The 23,896-nt window shown below is 39.0% G+C and overlaps 2 pseudogenes; both read left to right on the top strand.

Annotated features, from left to right (window-relative positions):
- The first annotated feature begins 1,113 nt into the window (after nucleotides 1-1,113).
- Nucleotides 1,114-1,231, top strand: LOC145080511 (5S ribosomal RNA; annotated as a pseudogene).
- Nucleotides 1,232-8,007: 6,776 nt separating this feature from the next.
- Nucleotides 8,008-8,125, top strand: LOC145080538 (5S ribosomal RNA; annotated as a pseudogene).
- The last annotated feature ends 15,771 nt before the right edge of the window (nucleotides 8,126-23,896 follow it).

The raw sequence follows: 23,896 nt of genomic DNA, 5'->3' as shown, positions 1-23,896 counted from the left end.
GCATGTTCAAAGCAATGCGCTTTGAATTTGAGATATCGTTTCCGTGGAATTGCTTTCCATTGGGTGTACGAAAGACACCTGCTTGATATGGAACGTCAACTGGCTGAGCTAAGAGTTCACCAGAGGGATGATCGTCACTAGTAGGAGACACTTTACTTTCCTTCTTGTTTTAAAGAACCGTGTTCATGTCTATGTCTATGTGGCATTTTCTATGAAACTGCCTTGTACTGCAGGTACTTTTAGTTAGGCCTTTATGCGGCCAAAACATTTGCTACTCCGGATATGATGTAAGACCTTCTTCAAGGTCAAATTTTTCCTAAACTTATTACATCTTAAACATCGATGATGTTGACAGTCAGCTAACTTCCTTGTCACGTACTTGTTCAAATACTCTCATCATACATTCATTGGAGTCTATCTGAAACATACTTTAGTCAAGTCATTGGACTATACTAATTTAACTTCGGAGACATTTCCAAGTCTCTTTCAGTGGTTGCATCATATTATCCACCAACCTATAGTACCTCGGCGTAAACGACAAACGTCTTGAGACTAGTCTACGAACTTACTTCTACTCCTTACTAGGACTGCATCATAGGGATGTAGGTCAAACCTTTGTGAAAATACTTCCATTCCGTACTAGGACTGCATCATAGGAATGTAGGTCAAACCTTCGAGAACATACTCTTACTCTTTCAATGAACGATTGATGTACATCCAGGGTCAATAGTAGCCTTTACTAGGAAAACTTAGTTCATCGAAAAAGATTCGTTAGAAGATTATTGTCATGATTTTCCTCGCTTATACATTCCCGAATTATATATAACGAAGACCTAGTAGACAATAGAATGTGAGATTTCTAACGTAGTTTCTTTTCCTCGTTGGGATGTGGAACTAGAGTAGAATCACACATTTTATTATCCGCCCCATCTTGATTATATCATAACGTGTATGAGCTAAGTTTTCATGTATAATAACTCCTCTCTTGGCCTGAATCAAAATGATACAAGAACCGTCCGGACAGTTTAACGACTACTCAGCAACATAATGAAAAGACCAAGCTTCTCACCTTTAGGAGCTCTGGTTTTATTCTTCAAGAAGACAGAATCCAGGAAGTGCGATCATACCAGCACTAATGCACCGGATCCCATCAGAACTCCGCAGTTAAGCGGGCATAGGAGAGAGTAGTACTAGTATGGGTGACATTTGGGAAGTCCTCATGGTGTAGACCTCCACATGATTTCCATTAGAAATAACCACTTTCTGCCTCGCATAGATGAATCAGTTGACCAACCGCAAGGAATGACGTACCTTTCAGAAATGAACCTAAGATTCGAATATCACCAATTACGAGTGTTAGTGAGGGGTGTCCCGAGGACAATCTTCCAAACTCGATGCGGACACTACTAGTCCGTAGTGGTACCTCTCGGATAGGACCAATACACCAGTAATATTCATGAACTTAATGAATAGGGTACGCCATTCTTACTTGGATCAGTTCGTCATTGTCTTTTTAAATGACTTACTTATCTACTCTCGTAGTAAGAATGAAATCATAAAGAGCATCTACAACAAACCGTGGAAACATTACGATTAGGGAAGCCTTACGCAAAGTTCTCTAAAATGCGAGTTTTTAGATTTGAGGAGTGGAATTCCTAAGACACATTACTAGTAATGTGGGAATTCTTGGGGACCTTGCCAAAAATCAAAACCGCTGAGAATTTGTCAACACCGAGGATGCCGACAGGAATTCGCCAAATTCTAGGTCTCGCTGACCTACTTTCGGGAGTTCATTCATAACTGCTCGTGGATTAAGAAACCTCTTATGAATTTGACTCAGAAGGGAGTGGCCCTTGACTGGGAAGACAAATAAGAGGAAGAAAACCTTGGAATTTCAAGTGAGAGACCAAATACTTTTGGAAATCTAACTATGGGAAGGCTTGATACGCTTTGGAAAGCGTGGTAAGCCAAATCCAAAATAGTTAGGACCTCCGAGATTCTTGCCAGAATCGGTCCTGTAATTCGTAAACCCAACCTACACCACGATCTCAGTAACATACTTTGGTCAAGCGGACGAAGCAACGTCGTCGCCCACTAGTGAAGGTTCTTTGGGATACCAACCGAGGACCCGATTTCAATTATGAGCATGAGAAGCAATCGATTAGGAAGTATCCGCACCTCTTGACTCGATCATTCATTCCTACTTCCTTACTTGAAATTCTCATTTCGGGACGAAATTCAGTTTAACAAGGGGATGATGTGAGAACCCAAAAAATTTTATTTTTAAAGCTTAGTCAATCAACCCAACTGGATGTCAAAATCATTAGTACAGAGTTCAAGCCAGGTTACAGGTCATTCTAAGGAGTTTTGAGCCTAATACACTTAAGGAATAAGTGTTAGAAAGTACCCGCTAGAACCATAGTGTAGCAAATCGGACCCTAACCCCATGAAAATGAGTTCATGGCCAAAAGACCATGAGTTTACGGCAGTAAGCTCATGTGGCCGTAAACTCAAGGGTATATATAGAGCCTTGGGTCATTTCCTCTCATTTCTTCCTTTCCTGGCCGGATTTTCCTCCAAATCCTCTCAAGTATCATCCCGATCTTCGTCCCTGATCTTCAAAAATCGTAAGCTTGTTGTCTTAACTAGATGATATCTTGCATGAACTAGTAATCTTACGTAATTTCATCCGTGAAATCATTCCATTTTGTAGATCTTCAAGTTTCACCAAGAACACACACTCGTGTTCTTGGCCAATATCCACCATTTAAGCTCGTAGATTGTAAGTACTCTTGATCCAACTCATTATACACTAAGTTTATCATATTTAGAGCTTAGAAGACATAAGAAATCATTGGATTCAAGGAGTTTAAGGCCAAGGCATGTTCTTGGGCCGTAAACCCCTTTTAAGGGTGCAAATGACACCCTAACACCTTAGTAAGCTTTGGTAAGTGACATAAAACCTTACCCCATCGACCTAAGGACCAAGATTCACGAAAAGGTACTCCTTACCATGAGTTTACATCCGTAAACTCATGGGGGAGTGGTCCCAGGGCTGTGAACATCAAAGAAGGTCATTTTAGGCCCTTAAACCCACCCAAACACTTGTTTAAAGCTTTGGAGCACTTAACCAATTAAGCGCGTAAAGTTTTAAGCCCCTTTTGGTGACTAATGGAGAGTTTACAGCCAGGAGTAAACTCCCCTGGGCCGTAAACCCCAATAAAGATGGTCATTGGATCATAAACTCCCGTATGAGGCTTTGCACTCCTTTGTTGCAACCCGATAGCCTCCTAGCACTTGACCAAAGTGTTTTCCTCGCAATAGGATGTTTATACATGTTTAATTAGTGTTAAAATCACTAATTGTTTATATAAATATGTCTTCATATGTAATTAGGATCATTGTGTGTGTCTAAGTCTTCACTTGACACCAAGCACTTGTCCGGCACTTCCTTCCGATCCGCTCACTGCAGGTCAGTTCATACCCCTTGAATTAACCTATTAAACGTTTCTAAATGTTTTTAAATGCTTTATGTGGGGGAATACAAGTTAAATCATGCCAGTTATTATATGAATCACATGTGATTAATGACTAACATGCAAATGGATTTACTATACGTTAGCTGTTTTACCAAACAGATTTCTTCAAAGGACTTTCTTAAACATTCTTATATGTTAAAAACTCTTTATCAAACTGCTTTATACACTGTATGTTCTTTTCAAACTCTGTTACAAATGTATTTCAAACAAAGGTTTTCTATATACTTCAACTGTTTATCTAAACAAAATACTTTTAAACCGTTTCATAAATTGACATCAAGTCGATCTTTTCTTAGATATTAATCTTTTTCAAAGGTTTTGCAAAACTTCTTTTATGATTTTATATTATCAAATGCATGCCCACATATGTATAGTTATATAAGAAATGTTTAAAGGACTTAGGAAGGCTAACCCGCTTTATTTCCTTTTCCCCGTTGGGATGTGGTCTGGTAGGGTATCTGGTATCCATCCGAATGTCGTCTAAATATTCGTTATATATCATGTATACATATGTAGACATAAACGTGCCTTCAGTCAGTTCATTACCTTTGGCTAGCAAAGGTATACCTTCGTTGATACTTGTACATTTCTAGTAACTATTATAGGTATAGTTAGGAGATACTACTTGATATTCCTATTACAAGGAATTACACTAGAGTCAGTTCATTCATGAGTCTATACTAAATGCTATAGGAAGAGATGCACTTACTTGGATACACTTACATGGATACACTTACTTGGATACACTTACTTGGATACACTTACATGGATACACTTACTTGGATACACTTACATGGATACGTTTACATAGATACCTTGTTAAAAGCATGCATGTATATGTATAGTTGTATAAGTAATGTTTAAAGGACTTAGGAAGGCTAACCCGCTTTATTTCCTTTTCCCCGTTGGGATGTGGTCTGGTAGGGTATCAGGTATCCGTCCGAAGGTCGTTTAAATATTAGATATATATCATGTGTACATATACGAACATAATAGTTCTGATAAGTCGGTTCAGTACCTTTGGGTAGCAAAGGTATACGTTCATATATCCCTAGTGAACTATTATAGGTATAGTTGGGGCTTATATATATGCTTTGGTAATAAATATGGATTTCGACCTAGCGATTCATTACGGAAGTCACCTTTAGTCCCAAATGTAGAATAGGGACAACCAATCATATTATTACTTACTTATAGCGGGTCTCGTGAGAAGACTACTTACTTACTAAGACGGGACTAACCGTTCCGGCACCCAACTGTTAGCGACAGAGGTAATGAACATCTACAGATGTTGTAGGTTGATAGCATTGCAGGTATACTTAAAAGGACTAACTATTCCTATACCCAGCTGTTAGCAACAGAGATAAATGTACATCTACGGATGTCTTAAGTTAACACTGTTAGTTATCCTAGTGCAAAAGGATAGTACTTAAGTCATTTTGTTATTTTCTTCCTTTACTTTGTGACACATTCACATGAACGACGAGGTAGGCTATATTTGATATAGATAACTATTTTCCTTATTACCTTTATACTGTGACTCATACACATAAACGATGAGGTATACTATAGTTTTATACTAATAGTTAAACAGGGAAAAACCATCACATTTGCAGAGATGCGTATGTTCAAAACAGTAGGGTCTTGGTAGAAGACTACTTTCAAAACAGTAGGGTCTTGGTAGAAGACTACTTTCAAAACAATAGGGTCTTGGTAGAAGACTACTTTTATAGGGATCATAGGGATTTCTAGGGTTGTTCAAATGCTTTCCATTACTTACAAACATTTCCATACTTATACGACTTTCTTTCAAAACAATGTCAAAACTGTCATTATAAGTTTTACAAATCAAAGACACACTAATACTTATGAATTCACCAGCTTTTTGGCTGATACTCGCTTTCAAAATAACTTGTTTTCTCAGGTCACAAATAGACAGGTACGACGACCAAGTTTGTGAAGACGGAGCAGTCCAGACTCGTCTTATATTCTGATTATTCATTTTATTGTTGTATATTATGAAAGAACACACTTGTAATTAACATTATACTATTAATGCAATGGATGATGTTGTTTCTTGTTTACTACTTTACATTGTTGTGATACATTACATGACGTCCTCCGTCCCAGAACGTTTCCACAGTTCTCGGTTTTGGGGTGTGACAGATTGGTATCTAAGCATTGTGTATAGTAAATTGAGTATATCAACCCCTAAAAGATATACTAACTATAAATACATAGGGATTAAAAATACTCTGACCAAGAGTTTATACTTTAAATAATAAAATATTTAGTTAAGTATACGTGCCTGCATTCATACTAAAATCAGTGTCTCTAGGACTGTACAAAAGAATTACGATTGTTGGGCAACACAAGTGGACTTAGAGACATATAGTCAAAACTAGGAAAATATAGCCTGATCAACTATATTATCCGAGGGTTGACTAGCATGTGCCTAAGTGTGGTTGTGTGGTTGCAACAAGTCTAAAATCTTACCAACAATACCACAGTGAGAACAATATAACATAAACCTAAAATAACATAGGGGTATTTGGTGTTACTATAAGTACTTTATACTTGAGAACTAAAAAGGATCTTCATTACTAAGTTGATAGTTACTAAGTTGATACACTAAGGCTATATGTAACTAGGATGTTATAGACTTAGAATCTGTGATAATTTTGCTTTACCCCTATTCTTTGTGAATTTGGAGTTAAGATCACTTATTCGAAGGCCTATCCTATTGTGATTACATATAACTGGTATGCACTTCACAAATAGTGATGTAACTAATGAAGATTTTCAAATAATTATCTAGATTGTTCGTCTACTAATTATTTCCTTACCCCAAATTCTTTCATAGATAACATGGCTGGACTCCATCCCCACGACAACCCGTACCTTCCGAACGAAGTCATTGCTGGATGGTTTGGAGAAGAACCAGAGAATGATCATCCGATTCCTTTGAATGATCACCATGCTGAAGACCTCGTGGATGATGATAACTCTGAACTCGAAGTTGAGAATCTACCCCAGGCAGTTCCCTTTCCAAATCCTAACCCTCATATAGCTTTTCATGGCCCGACGCCTCCTTGGGTAGAATGCTTGGTAGCATGGAGCCAAGGACATAATCAACCCATGCCATTTAATGGAGACCGAAGCTTTTATGACCTGAGAAATGGGGGCACAGCAGACAAAATCTTGCCAATCCTGGTCTACAGAGTGGGCCGAAATGAGATTCAAGGCAGGACAGCCCTACATTAAATCACAGAAGTTGTCGCCAATGCGAGAATGCATACCCTTCGCACCATTCGTTTGGAAGATGCTCGTGAGAGATCTGAAAGAGACCATGAAACCCTACTTCAAGAACTGGCTGAATCACGAGTCGAAGTCATAGAACTCCGAGTACGCCAGAGGGTGTACGAAAGACACCTGCTATATATGGAACGTCAACTGGCTGACCTAAGAGTTCACCAGAGGGATGATCGTCACCAGTAGGAGACACTTTACTTTCCTTCTTGTTTTAAAGAACCATGTTCCTGTCTATGTCCTATGTGGCATTTTCTATGAAACTGCCTTGTACTGTAGGTACTTTTAGTTAGGCCTTTATGCGGCCAAAAGTTTTGCTACTCCGGATATGATGTAAGACCTTCTTCAAGGTAAAATTTTTCCTAAATTTACTACATCTTAAACATCGATGATGTTGACAGTCAGCTAACTTCCGTGTCACGTTCTTGTTCAAATACTCTCATCATACTTTCATTGGAGTCTATCTGAAACATACTTTAGTCAAGTCATTGGACTATAGTAATTTAACACCCAAGACATTTCCAAGTCTCTTTTAGTGGTTGGATCATATTATCCACCAACCTATAGTACCTCGGCGCGAACGACAAACGTCTTGAGACTAGTCTATGAACTTACTTCTACTCCTTACTAGGACTGCATCATAGGAATGTAGGTCAAACCTTTGTGAACATACTTCCATTCCGTACTAGGACTGCATCATAGGGATGTACGTCAAACGTTCGAGAACATACTCTTACTCTTTTATTGAACGATCGTTGTACATCCAGGGTCAATAGTAGCCTTTACTAGGAAATCTTAGTTCATCGAAAAAGATTCGTCAGAAGATTATTGTCAAGATTTTCCACGCTTATACATTCCCGAGTTATATATAACGAAGACCTGGTAGACAATAGAATGTGAGATTTCTAACATAGTTTCTTTTCCTCGTTGGGATGTGGGACTAGAGTAGAATCACACATTTTATTATCCGCCCCGTCTTGATTATATCACAATGTGTATGAGCTAATTTTTCATGTATAATAACTCCTCTCTTGGCCAGAATCAAAATGATACAAGAACCGTCCGGACAGTTTAACGACTACTCAGCAACAGAATGAAAAGACCAAGCTTCTCACCTTTAGGAGCTCTGGTGTTATTCTTCAAGATGACAGAATCCAGGAATTGCGATCATACCAGCACTAATGCACCGGATCCCATCAGAACACCGCAGTAAAGCGGGCATTGGTGAGAGTAGTACTAGTATGGGTGACATTTCGGAAGTCCTCATGGTGCAGACCTCCACAGGATTTCCATTAGAAATCATCACTCTCTGCCTCACATAGATGAATCAGTTGACCAACTGCAAGGAACGACGTACCTTTCAGAAATGAACCTAAGATCCGAATATCACCAGTTACGAGTGTTAGTGAGGAGTGTCCCGAGGACAATATTCCAAACTCGATGCGAACACTACTAGTCCGTAGTGATACCTCTCGGATAGGACCAATACACCAGTAATATTGATGAACTTAATGAATAGGGTACGCCATTCTTACTTGGATCAGTTCTTCATTGTCTTTTTAAATGACATACTTATCTACTCTCGTAGTAAGAAGGAAATCATAAAGAGAATCTACAACAAACCCTGGAAACATTACGATCAGGGAAGCTTTACGCGAAGTTCTCTAAAATGCGAGTTTTTATATTTGAAGAGTCGAATTCATAAGACACATTACCAGTAATGTGGGAATTCTTGAGGACCTTGCCAAAAATCAAAACCACTGAGAATTTGTCAACACCGAGGATGCCGACAGGAATTTGCCAAATTCTAGGTCTCGCTGACCTACTTTCGGGAGTTCATTCAGAACTCCTCGCGGATTACGAAACCTCTTATGACTTTGACTCAGAAGGGAGTGGCCCTTGACTAGGAAGACAAGCAAGAGGAAGAAAACCTTGGAATTTCAAGTGAGAGGCCAAATCCTTTTCGAAATCTCACTCTGGGAAGGCTTGATACGCTTCGGAAAGCGTGGTATGCCAAATCCAAAATAGTTAGGACCTCCGAGATTCTTGCTACAATCGGTCCTGTAACTTGCAAACCCAACCTACACCACGATCTCAGTAACATACATTTTACCCTTCACGTCTCGAACTTGAAAACGTACGTTGCCGTCAGGATTCTCGTGAGCCCACTTGACGAGATCGAGATCCTCGCCTTCGTGGAAGAACCGTAGTGACCCTCGACCAAGTGGTCAAGCGGACGAAGCAACGCCGTCGCCCACTAGTGAAGGTTCGTTGGGATACCAACCGAGGAACCGATTTCACTTATAAGCATGAGAAGCAATCGATTAGGAAGTATCTACACATATTGACTCAATCATTCCATCCTACTTCCTTACTTAAAATTCTAATTTCGGGACGAAATTCCCTCTAACAGGGGGATGATGTGAGAACCCGAAATTTTTTATTTTTAAAGCTTAGTCAATCAACCCAACTGGGTGTCCAAATCATTAGTACAGAGTTCTAGCCAGGTTACAGGGCATTCTAAGGAGTTTTGAGCCTAATACACTTAAGGAATAAGTTTTAGAAAGTACCCGCTAGAACCACAGTGTAGCAAATCGGACCCTAACCCCATCTAAGTGAGTTCACGGCCACAAGACCATGAGGGTATATATAGAGCCTTGGGTCATTTCTTCTCATTTCTTCCTTTCCTGGCCGAATTTTCTTCCAAATCCTCTCAAGTATCATCCCGATCTTTGTCCCCGATCTTCAAAACTTGTAAGATTGTTTTCTTAACTAGATGATATCTAGCATGAACTAGTAATCCTACATGATTTCATCCATGAAATCATTCCATTTTATAGATCTTCAAGTTTCACCAAGAACACACAGTCGTGTTCTTGGCCAATATCGACCATTTGAGCTCATAGATTGTAAGTACTCTTGATCCAACTCATTATACACTAAGTTTATCATATTTAGAGCTTAGAAAACATAAGAAATCATGGGATTCAAGGAGTTTACGGCCAAGGCATGTTTTGGGGTCGTAAACCCCTTTTAAGGGTGCAAATGACACCCTAACACCTTAGTAAGCTTTGGTTAGTGACATAAAACTTTACCCCATCGACCTAATGACCAAGATTCAGGAAATGGTACTCCTTAACATGAGTTTACAGCCGTAAACTCATGGGGGAGTGGTCCCAGGGCCGTGAACATCAAACAAGGTCATTTTAGGACCTTAAACCCACCTAAACACTTGTTTAAAGCTTTGGAGCACTTAACCAATTAAGCCCTTAGAGTTTTAAGCCCCTTTTGGTGACTAATGGAGAGTTTACAGCCAGGAGTAAACTCCCCTGGGCCGTAAACTCCAAGAAAGATGGTCATTGGACCATAAACTCCCGTATGAGGCTTTGCACTCCTTTGTTGCAACCCGATAGCCTCCTAGCACTTGACCAAAGTGTTTTCCTCGCAATAGGATGTTTATACATGTTTAATTAGTGTTAAAATCCCTAATTGTTTATTATAAGTCTTCACTTGACACCAAGCACTTTTCCGACACTTCCTTCCGATCCGCTCACTGCAGGTGAGTTCATTATAAGTCCCCAAAAATGCATATGTATCAATCAGATCTGTTTGATGGTGCGGAATCCCAATCAAACGGATGATGTCAGATCAAATAGAAGAGAAGGAGAAGAACAAGAAGATGATGAATCTATGTATAATATGATTAGAATGAAGATCGGGATACAAAGATTCACACACACAAAACTTCTCTCTAGTTTCTCTCTCTAGAACACCTTCAAATGCACACACTTAAGCTCCTTGGTGTTCATCACTCTGTTTTCCTCACACCCCTCACCCCTATATATATACATACGGGAAACATGGGCCGTAAACACCCCCTTGGCAATAAACTTGACCGTAAATACATAAGATATTACATAAAAATACAATTTCATAGAAAAGCAAAGTATAAACCAAAATATTAACCCAACAATCTCCCCCTTGGTTTATAGCTTTCTTTTCTTTTCTTAAATGACCCAACAAGCTCCCCCTAAAAAGTAGCTGGCTTTCTTGATAATCTTTATTGGGAACTTGGCTTCAGCATTAATCTTCAATGAATGACTTCATATTGAGCAGTTGTGCTTTTCTTTAGAATTTGGATTTGAACACACGTCGGGTGAGGAGGCTTGACCTACTGATTCTTGAATGATAGCGCTTTCAGCTTGAGAATCTTCAAAGAGAACATCAGAGAGAACTGAACTTCTAGATTACTTCAGCAGGTACAAAGATAGCAACAGACTGATTAAGGAGGCTTCAATGCAATCCGTCACATATTCTTCAATTGCAGCTTCACCTTGCTTTTAGGGTTGAAGGATTGAATGTTGAAAGAATAATCTTTATTTCTTGCTCCTTGGAATGCGAATTCTTCGATGCTCACGGACGAGGCTTTGGCTCATAAGTCTTCAACACAAACTCCATGAGTCTTATCTATACCTGAAATCATTTTTCAAGACAAAACATAACTAAAAGAAAACTTAGCACACAAATTAAAATAGAAACAAAAATATTTTTGGATTTTTGATTTTTCTGAACAAGAAATAAAACAGAAATAACACTATTTTTGGATTTTTAATTTTTCTAATTTTTCTAATTTTTCTTTGATTTTTTAATTTTTCTGAGTTTTTTTATTTTCATTATTTTTAATTTTTAATTCTCCCCTAATATTTAAATTAGAAGAAACTATGAAAAATTTAACAAAAATAAAAATGATATCTAACATTAAGAATGATTTGGGATGAAAGTATTTTAGATAGCCTTTATCCGCTTGTCGGTACCTTTCATATTCACATCTTTGTTTGGTTGATCGTCGGTATTGTGATCCACTTAAACACGAAAAATTATGACCATTTTAGGACATACTAATAATTGTAAGACAAAGTGATCCTAAGTTCCTAGAAATTTTATCTGATCCTAATTCCATAGATACTATATATTAAGGACCATTCAGCTGACGACGACCAGGGATATTGCTGTCCACCTAAATTGAGCAGCGAGATCTACAGACAATCTGTATGTGTTCAATTTTAAGTGTACTAGAAAGTGTTTCCCGCTTCCTGATATGCCCCAGTAGTCAAAGACTTCTAGAATACTCCTTACATCGGGTGAGCAGACAATTATAAAGAGAAAATATAGATTTAGAATGCATAAGTATACACCCGGGTCGGATCTCTTCCAATCACGCAGAGGGTGAAACATATGACTAACTGAGGTTTTAGAGGGATTGAAAAGTAGAATGGTGCATATACTGTGTACCAGGTCAGATTGTGAGTCACGTAAAGGAGACAGTATATGGTTAACAGATAGAAAGAATTGTATAGATAGAAGATGCAGAGAAATAGAGTTGCATATGTTACAGTCCAGGTCGGATTTTGAGTCACGTAGAGGAGGTAACATATGAATAACAGTTAGAAAGAAAGAATATAACCTTCTACAGACCTAATTCATCGGAATTCACCAATCGTCCCATCAATACCGGAATTAAGGACAAAATCCGCACATCGAGGAAAAGTTAAACCACGGTTCCAGATACGAGTTCGTTTAATGTGACGAGTAGATTCCCATATATATCTCCCTGCTCAATCTATCCAAGCATCGTATTGTCAGGCTGAACGGATCTAACTAGGTCAAGATTTGTCAAGTCTATAAATTTCCTAACTTCAACTCTGCCTAGTCAAGTCCATTTAAAATCTTTCATGCCTACCAACGCATCAAACCAGAGCAAAGACCCTTAAACTTCGGGTACGTTACGTAGACTCAGGTTGCCTATTATCACTTGATAATATCACTTCCCAAAACATTTCCCTCAAGCACATTTCATAACCAACATATTTTTGATTTTCTGATTTTCTAATGCTTTTGGATTTTTGAAAATTTTCTAATTTTTTTTTTGTTTTTATTTCTCCACCTAAATTTTTGCATATGAGATAAACGAAAGTGTGACATCCCCAAAATCTCGGCCAGAAAAGACCGATTTTTATTCAAGCTTTTAAAATAATTTCTGAGTAAATCCTTTTGATTTGAAAGAGTTGCGGAATTTGTTCCCAAAAACAAAGTATGATAAAATAAGATTTACGAAAGCATTTCTTAAAGAAATGTATTTTCATTATAAAATCAAAACTCGGGATGTCATGTTCCGATACATACCATAAAGCATAAACGATAACATTACAAGTCATTCAACAAATATATACATATACAAACTTGTAAACAAAACAACTTGATGATTCATCCATCTTATGCCCTTGCGCCACTTCCTGTAATACAAATAAAACAGAGTGGGTCAGGCTTGGGAGCCTGGTGAGCATATAAATTTTTCAACCCACAATAAATAATTATTTTTAATTCCACCAACCAACAATAGCCCAATTACCCGTTCCCGTTATTCTCACATTACGTCCCTAAAACAACTAACACAAGGGACCTAGTCTTAGAATATTTCATCGAGGCGACAACACATGCTTCGGGGGTTCCTCGGCAATATAAGTCAAATACGGCAACTGTGGGGGGACGGAGTACAGCGAATGAACACCCAAGTTCATTAACACCTACAGGTGGCGAGCCTGCTAGTGTTCCACACGACTGTCTAGAAAATTTTGTGGTCGTTATCTAAACTCCGCTAGATGACTGAATCAAAAACAATGACATCGAGGCCTCTCTTCATTTTAACACACATCAACTATGTACCCATGCTTTACCCAAAACTTTTGTAGATAACAAAATACATTTGTATAAAACATTTATTCAACACTTATTTCAAATAAACAAATAATGTATAAACACATAACACGTATTTCAAAGAAAATACTTCATGTTTATGTTTTAGAAGAAAGTAACAACACACTCACACGTATAAACAACATTATATATACACATAACACGTATTTTATAAAATACTTTATATCTATGTGTAAGATGAAAGTGACTATACATTCACTTGATCAGAAGATGATCGGACAATACTACAACTTGTAAAAGTAGTATTCTTCGCTAGATCTAGATGATCTTCACAAAAACCAGGCTCCTCGTGGGCAGGGCTTCAGCTCGGGAATAACGCTCCTCAGGATCCTCGGGACTTCGGAACTTACTTCGGGGCTCGGGAATGATACCGGAGCTTCGGGATATGATTGGCACACAAATCGAGGCAAAAAATAGAGAGAAGAAAGAGTTTTAACAAGAGAAAATGGATGATCTCGGTTTCTATTTATAGGCTGCTGGTTCTGGGATTACGTTGGGCGTAATTTTGGAGTACGCCGGGTGTACATAGAGTACGTTGGGCGTAATCTTCAGATAAGCTTTGGTATGCCTGCCATGATCTTCAAAAATTCATAACTTTCGCATACGAGCTCCGTTTTTGACATTCTTTATATCCACGCGTAGGTGAGATTATGCTCTACAACTTTCATTTAGACTCCGTCGCTAATTTTGAATTTTATTTTTATTATTTATTTTTAGTAGGCCTGGATAGGAAAACTTCGTTATAAATTCATAACTTCTTCGTCCGACGTCCGTTCTCGCCTAACTTTTCATTGTTTCGCTACTAACAACGAGATCTTAGATTCCCATTTAGATTGTTTCGGCTATAAACCGCTCGATCTCAAATCGAGGATTTCGGGCTGCATACTGCCAAGTCGAAACTTTAGAAAATCATAACTTCCTCATACGAAGTCAGATTTGTGCGTTCTTTTTATGTACGCTCTCGGTTTAATGAAGTCTACAAATTTTGTTTAGATAACTAAGGCTAAATATTGCTCTAATGTAAATTTCACTTTTTACGTCATTCAGCATTGCCGGTTCTGCCGCGAAATTTCGACAGGTCATAACTTCTTCGTTATAACTCGGATTTTGGCATTCTTTATATCTTCGGAATCCTTGTTTCGACCACTACATCTTTATACAAAGATATCGGGCTTATCTCATACTTTAATTTTGACACTTATTTTATTCTTAATTCGTTAAATTACAATAATTAAGAAAATAAACACATAATTCTCATAATTCACATAATACTCAAATATTTCATCATTAATACTTCAAAAGAGTTACAAGGGTTAACCTAGACTATTACATCAATGAAAATGCCTAGCCTGGAAACGCGGGCGTTACAATTCTATCCCCCTTAGGATGATTCCATCCCCGGAATCACACATCGACAAACAAATGCGGATAGCGACTCAACATGTCACTCTCCGTTTCCCAAGTGAGATTTCGCCCATTCGAATGTTTCCAACGGACAAACACTAATTCGACCATCTTTCGTCGAAGCTTCTTAGTCTTTCGGTCAACAATTGCCTCTGGTTCTTCAATTAACCTCTTGTTTTCATCAATCCTCAATTCAGAAATTGGAATTATATCGGGAACTTCTCCCATGAAATTCCTCAAATAACACACATGAAAAGTGTTGTGAATTCCATTCAGTTCTTTGGGTAATTCGAGCTTGTCAGGTTAGTTCCCAATCCTCTGAAGAACTTTAAACGGTCCAATAAACCTTGGACATAACTTTCCGATTTTACATAACCTTATAAGTCCCTTCCACGGCGAGACTTTAAGTAAAACCGAATCTCCAACTTCAAAAGTCATCGGTCTTCGCTGCTTGTCAGCATAGCTCTTTTGACAATCCTAAGCTGCTAACATCCTTTCCCTGATCACTTTCAACTTCTCAGCAGTCTAAAAGACCATCTCGGGTCCCATAAACTACTTTTCCCCAGCCTCAAGGCAACAAGACGGCGTTCGACACTTCTGTCCGTACAAAGCTTGATAAGGTGCCATCTTTATGCTCGAGTGGAAACTATTATTGTAGGAAAATTCTACCAAAGGTAAATGTTCATCCCAGTTACCTAGGAATTCTAGGGTACATGCTCTCAGCATATCTTCAAGTGTTTGTATCGTTCTTTCACTCTGACCATCAGTCTGTGGATGGTAAGCTGTACTTAAACAGAACTTGGTACCGATTTCCTCTTGTAGACTTTTCCAAAATCATGAGGTGAAACGGCTGTCACGATCTGACACAATCATTAACGGGACACCGTGAAGCCTCACAATTTCTTTCACATAAGAATTCGCAAGCTTATCATTTCTCCTTGGCTGCTATCAAATGCACACTTTTAGTGAATCGATCAACGACCAACCAAATCATGTCGTGGCCATTTTTCGTTCTGGGTAGTTTAGTGACCAAATCCATTGCAATGTCTTCCCATTTACCCATAGGCACAGGTAAAGGCTCTAAACTCCCATATGGTTACTGATGTTGTGTCTTGACTCTTGCACATGTCACACACTCAGCCAAATACTTTGCAACATCAAGCTTCATCGTTGGCCACCATTAGTAGGGTTTCAGGTCCCAATACATTTTAGTGCTACCAGGATGAATTGAGTACATGGTTTGTGAGCTTCTTCCATTAGAAGATCTCTGACTCCTCTTGTCTTAGGTATCCAAATCCGATCTTGGAACACTTTCAGTCCATGACTGTTTATACCGAACACCAACGTTTTGCCCAAACGTTCCTCCTTTCGGTCATTCTTTTCAGAAGCTTCCTCTTGAGCTTTCATTATACTTTCCACAATGCTCGAGACAACTTCTATTCTCAATGCTCTTGGCCTTTTTCCTTCAAGATTGACTTTCCGACTGAGAGCATCTGCAACAACATTAGCTTTACCGAGGTGGTAAAGTATGTCACAGTCGTAGTCCTTATGTAATTCTAGCCAACGTCGTTGCCTCATATTCAATTCTTTCTGATTAAAGAGATATTGGAGACTCTTATGATCGATGAAAAGTTTACACTCCGTGACATAGAGGTAATGCCTCCATATATTTATTTTAGAGCGAAAACTACCGCTGCCAGATCTAAATCGTGAGTAGGGTAGTTCTTTTCATTCTCCATCAACTGTCGAGATGCATATGTGATCAACTTTTCTCTTTGGGTCAAAACACAGCCCAATCCAACACTAGACGTCTCGCTATAAACAGCGAAGTCTTCGACTCCGTCGGGTAGAGAAAGTATTGGTGCTTCATATAGCTTCTTCTTTAGCTTCTCGAATGCTTCCTTATGCTTCTCACTCCAAGTATAAGTAGCTCCTTTATGGGTCAAAGCTGTTAATGGAGTAGAAATCAAAGAAAAGCCTTGGATAAACCTTCGGTAATATCCGGTAAATCCTAAAATGCTTCGGATCTCCGTGGGACTTTTCGGTTGTTCCCACTTCATCACAGCTTTGATTTTCGCAAGATTAACCATTATCCCTTCTTGGTTGACCACATGACCCAAGAATTGGACTTTCATTCGTAACCTTCAAGTTACAAACTAAATCCTTATTGAGGACTTCTTCTTCTTCTTCTTCTTAGGATAAGTACTTTCGCTTATCTACTGTAACAGATCGATGAGTCATGTTCTAATGCGCTATCATCGTGTGATGCAACGTTTAGACTCAGGTCTCTTAGAGGCAAATTCCAGAATGGAATATACCTTCCTTCATATTCTAATGTGAAATAATCACATTAAACAATCACATTTGTTTTTGCATGTAGCATTTCTAGCTATGAGCTTCCTTAACAACAAGCGTGATGCTATCGATCACATTAATTTCAATCTTCTGACATAGGTCAGATGTTACATCGAAATTGGTTCTCTGAACCACATAACAAACTCATCATGGTCGGACTCAATTTTACATGACCACTAGGGTCGAAATAACAATAATCTCCTTAGTCATCACCGAAACAATGGTAACGACATACTTGAATAAAACGAGACCAATTACTAGCTTCTTGGTAACCTTGTGACTTTCCCTGATCCAAGCGTGAGTCTTGTGCTTCCAGTAGTATAGATCTCTACTACTATTCATTCCTACTCATACTCGTCCCAAGTATTGTCTCGCAGTCCCCAAGTCCTAAAATCACAAAACAATTTAACACATACTAATGTGTCCAATTAATCATAAAAAATTTCCCATACTCTACTAGGATTTCTTCCATGCATATCTTCAATCATCAATTCTACTTCAACTCGGTTGGTGATGGAAATTCTAGATGATGGGACAATTTCAAGAGTTACACCCATCGTTTCATCATCCTACCAATCGCAGGTGTACTTCAGACGTATCGTACTCCTCTAAACTTTCCGTTATTTTATCAGACATATTCCAAAGGCAAGATACCACTTTTACGTTATCCTTCGATAGGTGTCATCCAACACATCAGATAACAAAACTAGGGTTTATATTAATTCTTGAAACTATTACACAAAAGTTCAAGTTCACCCTATACTATGCCTTTAATAGACCACACTTCCTGATACTGGCTATACCTTGATACGAAGTCTTTATCCTCGATTCCTCGCTTTGTCATCTGCTTCGTCAAGGATCATTTAAAATGCTTCTGCCTTTGGTTGTGGCAGTGCATTTGGTTTTGCTCCCTCATTCTTCTTCGGGCAGTCCCTAGATAAATGCCCTTCTCCCCGACATTCATAGAACACCCTCTTTTTGGATACACACTTGTTGGCGTAATGCCTTATCTTTCCACATTTGTAACAAGTCACATCTTCGTCACATCTCTCATAGTTCTTTAGCGGTACACTTGGCTTTGTAACTGTTGGGCTGAAAAGAGTTTTGATGTTGCGTCTTTTGGGCTCGTTAGATTAGCCTTTTATTCTCCGGTTTGGGCCTGTCCAACCGAGAGCCTTTTATGTATTGTATATAAGTTAAATGCTTGTATGCATATTAGGTTAAGATTCTAGAGATTATCGATACAGCGATTGATCAAGAGTAATATATTTTTCTGTAATCGTTCTTGTAATCTTCTAATCCTTTACAGTTGATGTTCTTAATCGAGCTCTTCTAAGGATTTTATTTAATCATTCGACACGTTTGATTCAAGCTGTTTGTTCTTATTATTGCGTTGTTAACTGTTTTATATTCATATACTTGTTCAAGATCTAATCGATCTTCTTAGATTAAAAGTTGTTTTAATCCCATCAATTGGTATCAGAGCTGGAGGCTGTGTAATCGATACACATCTTTTCTGTGAAAAAGGTTTCCATTAGGGTTTTCCGCAATCATCGATATTTATTGAGCCATCATCTTAATTGACGTATCTTAGTATTTATTGTTTTGCCCTAATCTGCTTTATTACAAGTCTGATCTTTGAACAGGTTTTTACGATCATTATGGACGCAACGCAATCAAACCCTATTAATATTTCCAACAGCATCGGTTCGACGACAAAGATTCCAATCTTGTACACCCATGACTATGAAGTGTGGGCGCATCATTTCGAAGATTATGTGATTGGATCGGAGGACAATGGTTATCTCATATGGGAAGCCATCATCAGTGGACCGTTTTCTCATTCTACGTCGTCCAGAATCATTAAGACGCAAAAAGAGTACAATGATCTGCTCAAGGACGTGACGAATATCGCGCAAGATGAAAAAGACAAACTCCAGTGCAATATTAAGGCACTTAGGTTGATCAGATTCGCCCTTCAGTCCGACACATTCAGGCTGGTCAGCTCATGCACTACGGCAAAGGAAGTGTGGGATAGACTTCGCGAACTGTATTCCACAGACGAAGATCTTGAACATTCCATCCAGACCTTACTTCTATCTGAATTTGGTGAATTCAGGCAAGGGGCCGAAGAAACTGTGACCCAGACGTTTGATCGCTTCAATCATCTTCTCAGCAAGATGATCAAACACGACATTGAAAGGAAGCTTATCGAACAAAAGGTTACTTTCTTGAATGGACTGCGATCTGAATGGAGAGCAGTTGTTTCCACAGTCAAAGCCCATGAACAGTTTAAATCATATTCTTTGGCAAAACTGGTAGGTATTCTAAAGTCCCAAGAGAAGAATGTGGTTCAAGAGAAGAATGTTGTCTCTAGTCTTGGTTCGTTGGCCCTCCTATCTAAAAGTAAAGCTGTGGTGGAGGATGAAGAGCTCAACTTGGATGAATATGACCTCTCAACTGAGGATTATGCCATGATGGTATCCAATCCTAAGAGGTTCATAAAGAAGAGATTCCCCAGCAACAAAAACCGAAACTGGCAGGGGAGTTACAGCTCAGAAAAAGCAAACTATGAACCGAAAGCTGAGGAGCCCAAAAAGGAACCGAAAGCAGATGGCGATTCCGGAGTAAGCTGTTTCTATTGTGGTGGCAAGAACCACTACGCTAAGGACTGTGTTCTTAAGAAGATGGCTGAAAAGGACAATGGAAATGATGAGGAAGCTGTGCTGCAGAAGAGATTGGATGAGTTAAGAAAGAAGAAGTCTACCGCTAACCCTTCTATTAATGCTCTTATTGTGCAGGGTTCGGTCAATGACGATGAGTTCGGTAGCACTGAAGTTTGGTCTACTGACTCAGAAGACGAAGAAGTGAGAAAGCCTACTCATGGAAAGGCATATGTGGCTAAGGAGGAAAGCAGTGGTGGAAAATGTTTCATGGTGACTGAAGTGTCTCAAATGAGGGGATACAACACCGATGGAGGAAGCAATGGACCGAAAGTGCAGGAGGATATGTGCTTTATGGCTAAACCACTCAGCCAGCAGTTCAATGAACTCGATGAACTGATAAAGAAGGTACAATCTGCTTTTATTTCATTTAAAGTACCACCATCCTCTTACGAGAAAGATCTAAAAAATATCAATACAAGAATTTCTCATTTAGATAGTAGCCTAACTCAAACTCGAGTCACCAATTCTAACCTGACTGATCAATTAAGCAGGGCGGCGTCGAAGAGTGAGGAGCGGCGAATGTGGATTGAGTTAAAAGAGTCGGAATTAATTAAAGTTAAAGACGAAAACATTTATTTGCAGAGAGACAATTTGAAATTGTTAAAACAACGAAATGTTTTTTGTTTAATAGCTAAACGTTTGTATTCCAATATTACTCAACTTCACTTGGACTGTGAGATAGGTCAAAAGATCCATCGCATGATTTTGCCCTTTCTAGAATTTAAGGAGGATGAAATCGATGCCGAAGCCTACAATTGTGAAAGTGTGATATCGTCTGATGATGTCAATCCAACCTATATGTATGGACTGGACAAAATTGAGTCCTTCATTAAGTCCAAAGACCACAAGGACATGCTCAAAAACCTTTTGGACGAAAATGACCGACTTAAACTGAGAACCGAAACTATGCAAAAATTTAACTCTCTTAACGCCAACGTAAGCTCAGAAAACAAAATCGATGTTGAAAATTCATCTGAGCTTAACGAGGACGAAAACATGAGTAAAATTTCTGTGGAGGATACGGTTGACTGCTCAGAATTTGTTAAAAGCGAAACTGAAAACCACAAAAACCTTATTTCTGAAAATTCTGTGGAATTCGCTAGATTGTCCCAACAAAAGTCCCCGAAATTAGTAGAAAAAGCTGTTGTGTATCAAAAGGTCAGGACCACTCCAAATCAAGTATACAAGGTGACTGGAGTAACCGAACATCAAACAGCTGAACTCACAGCTATTGTTAACGAAGACAATGCTGACGGTTGTGATGAGTATTTCTGGGAAGCTCCTATTGATAATGGAAACGAAACCGTTGGTCTTTCTGAAAGAACCTCCTGGATGAAGAAAGGGAGGTACATACCTGAACCCTTGAACAAGCCTGATAATTTCAGTGAACCAAGTACAATTGGTACCAAAGAAATTCCTCAAGAGGATGATTGTTTAGCAAAAGAAGACATTCCTTCAACACGTACAGCTCGAAGCGAAACCTCATCAGATTCTCCTTCCGCTTCCTCAGTACAAACTGAATCTTCTTCAGATATTCCATCTGTTCCTTCTGCACAAAGAAAAACTCCTGAAGTTCAAAAGGAATCAGTCAAAGTTACCGCAAAAACAAAAGCGAACGTTCATCATCAACCTAATCAGATGAGGGATAAGAAGATAGAGAGGAACCAAAGATACAGGAAAAATCTTTCTGAAAGGAAACAATTCTGGCACTCCCAGAACGCATACTATACACACAAGGACAAGAATCTGAAGTATGAAAACAATCCTGTACGAAAGCCTGAAAATTCCACTAACCGAAAGCCAAGGTTCGGTTCGCAAGAAGATACTAACTGAAAGCCAAGGTTCGGTTCGCAAGAAGATACTAACCGAAAGCCAAGGTTCGGTTCTGAAAAGGACTTCGACCGAAACCAAAGGTTCGGTTCCAAGAACAACACCAACCGAACGTAGAGGTTCGGCTCCAAAATGAAAAAGGAACAAGACTCAAAGATTAACCCCACCAACGATAAAAAGCAAAAGGGTCACCTAGAGTCATCAGCAAGGAAGACATCTCCATCCAAATCAAAATCCTCTCTTCCTAATTCTTCTCGTTCTTTTACTTCCACTCATTCATCTCCATCTATTTCCATAACTAATCCCGCTTGCCCTCGAAAACCTCATTCTTCAGCTGAACAGAAGGGAAAGCAAAAGGTTGATGAATCCAAACCTGAGTCCAAAATGAACATCCCTAATGTTCATAAAATAAAAGTCTTTACCATTAAAAAGAAAGATGAAACAACTCTAATAAAACGAACATATCTAGTTGACATCTCTCTCACTATTCCTGTTCCCATGAAAAGCTCACATGGACCCAAGAAACTTTGGGTTCCTAAATCTGCTTAATTTTTTGCAGGTTATAAGTGACGAGCAGTTTGACGAAGAATGGTACATCGACAGTGGCTGCTCGCGTCACATGACAGGGAGGAAAGAGGAGCTTAGGGAATACAGATCCCTTGCAAATGGTGGCAATGTTAAGTTTGGAAATAACTCTTTCGGGACCATAAAGGGATATGGGATGATAACGAATGGTGATTTTACCATAAGAAAGGTGGCCTATGTGGAAGGACTTCAACACATCCTCATCAGTGTATCTCAGCTTGTTGGAGGTACTGGTCTCAAAGTTTCATTCGATGATGAAGGTTCGGAAATCATAGAGAAAAAGACAAAGAAAGTGATTCTGAAGTCAGAGCGAAAGGGTGAAATGTTTCCTCTGAACATGAAACCCATCAAAGGAAATCCAGCCATATGTCTGCTATCAAAAGCTCAATCCGACGAAAGCTGGTTGTGGCACCGAAGACTCTCTCATCTCAATTTCAAGGATATCAACCGACTTGTCACTGGAGGTCATGTTAGGGGTCTTCCATTGCTCAAGTTTGACAGAGAGCATTTGTGTGCTGCATGCGAAATGGGAAAGCAGAGTCGTCAAAGTCACCCATCCATAATTAACACAAAAGTTGTTGAACCACTCGAATTGCTTCATATCGATTTGTGTGGTCCTTCATCTATTGAAAGCATCGGTGGTAGCAAGTACATTCTTGTTATCGTTGATGACTTCTCTCGATTTACATGGGTGTTCTTTCTAAAGCTCAAATCTGAAGCGACTCAAAAGCTGAAAGCGTTTATCAAACAAATAGAAGTCCAGCTCAAGAAGGTCGTTCGCAACATAAGGAGCGACAATGGTCTCGAATTCAAGAACAAAGAGTTTGAAGAGTTTCTTGCAGAAAAGGGAATCAGTCATAATTTCTCAGCTCCCTACACACCACAGCAGAACGGAATCGTCGAAAGACGAAACCGATCGTTATGTGAAGCTGCCCGAACTATGCTAAGTTTCGCTTCCTTACCTCTTTATTTTTGGGCTGACGCTATTTCTGCTGCTTGTTATACACAAAACAGGTCCTATCTCAACAAGCGATTCACGCTCACACCATATGAGATAATAAATAACAGAAAACCCAACGTGAAATTTTTTCACGTGTTTGGCTCAAGGTGTTTCATCTTTAACTCTAAAGAACACCGCAACAAGTTTGATGTCAAGGCTGACGAGGGAATCTTTCTGGGTTATTCACTCACTTCAAAGGCGTACAGGGTCCTAAACAAACGATCAAGAAGGATTGAAGAGACATACTATGTGACCTTTGACGATAGCTATGTCAAGAAGCTACAGGCCATAGATGACACTGCCAGGGAAATCTTTCCTCAAACTGGTCAAGTCACAGTCTCAATCGCCAATATGTACGAGAACTTTCTGGATCT

This window comes from Lactuca serriola, chromosome 1 (genome assembly GCF_051521515.1).
Source record: "Lactuca serriola cultivar US96UC23 chromosome 1, Lser_US96UC23_V15, whole genome shotgun sequence".
NCBI lineage: Eukaryota > Viridiplantae > Streptophyta > Magnoliopsida > Asterales > Asteraceae > Lactuca > Lactuca serriola.
This window is presented reverse-complemented; position numbering and strand designations above follow the sequence as displayed.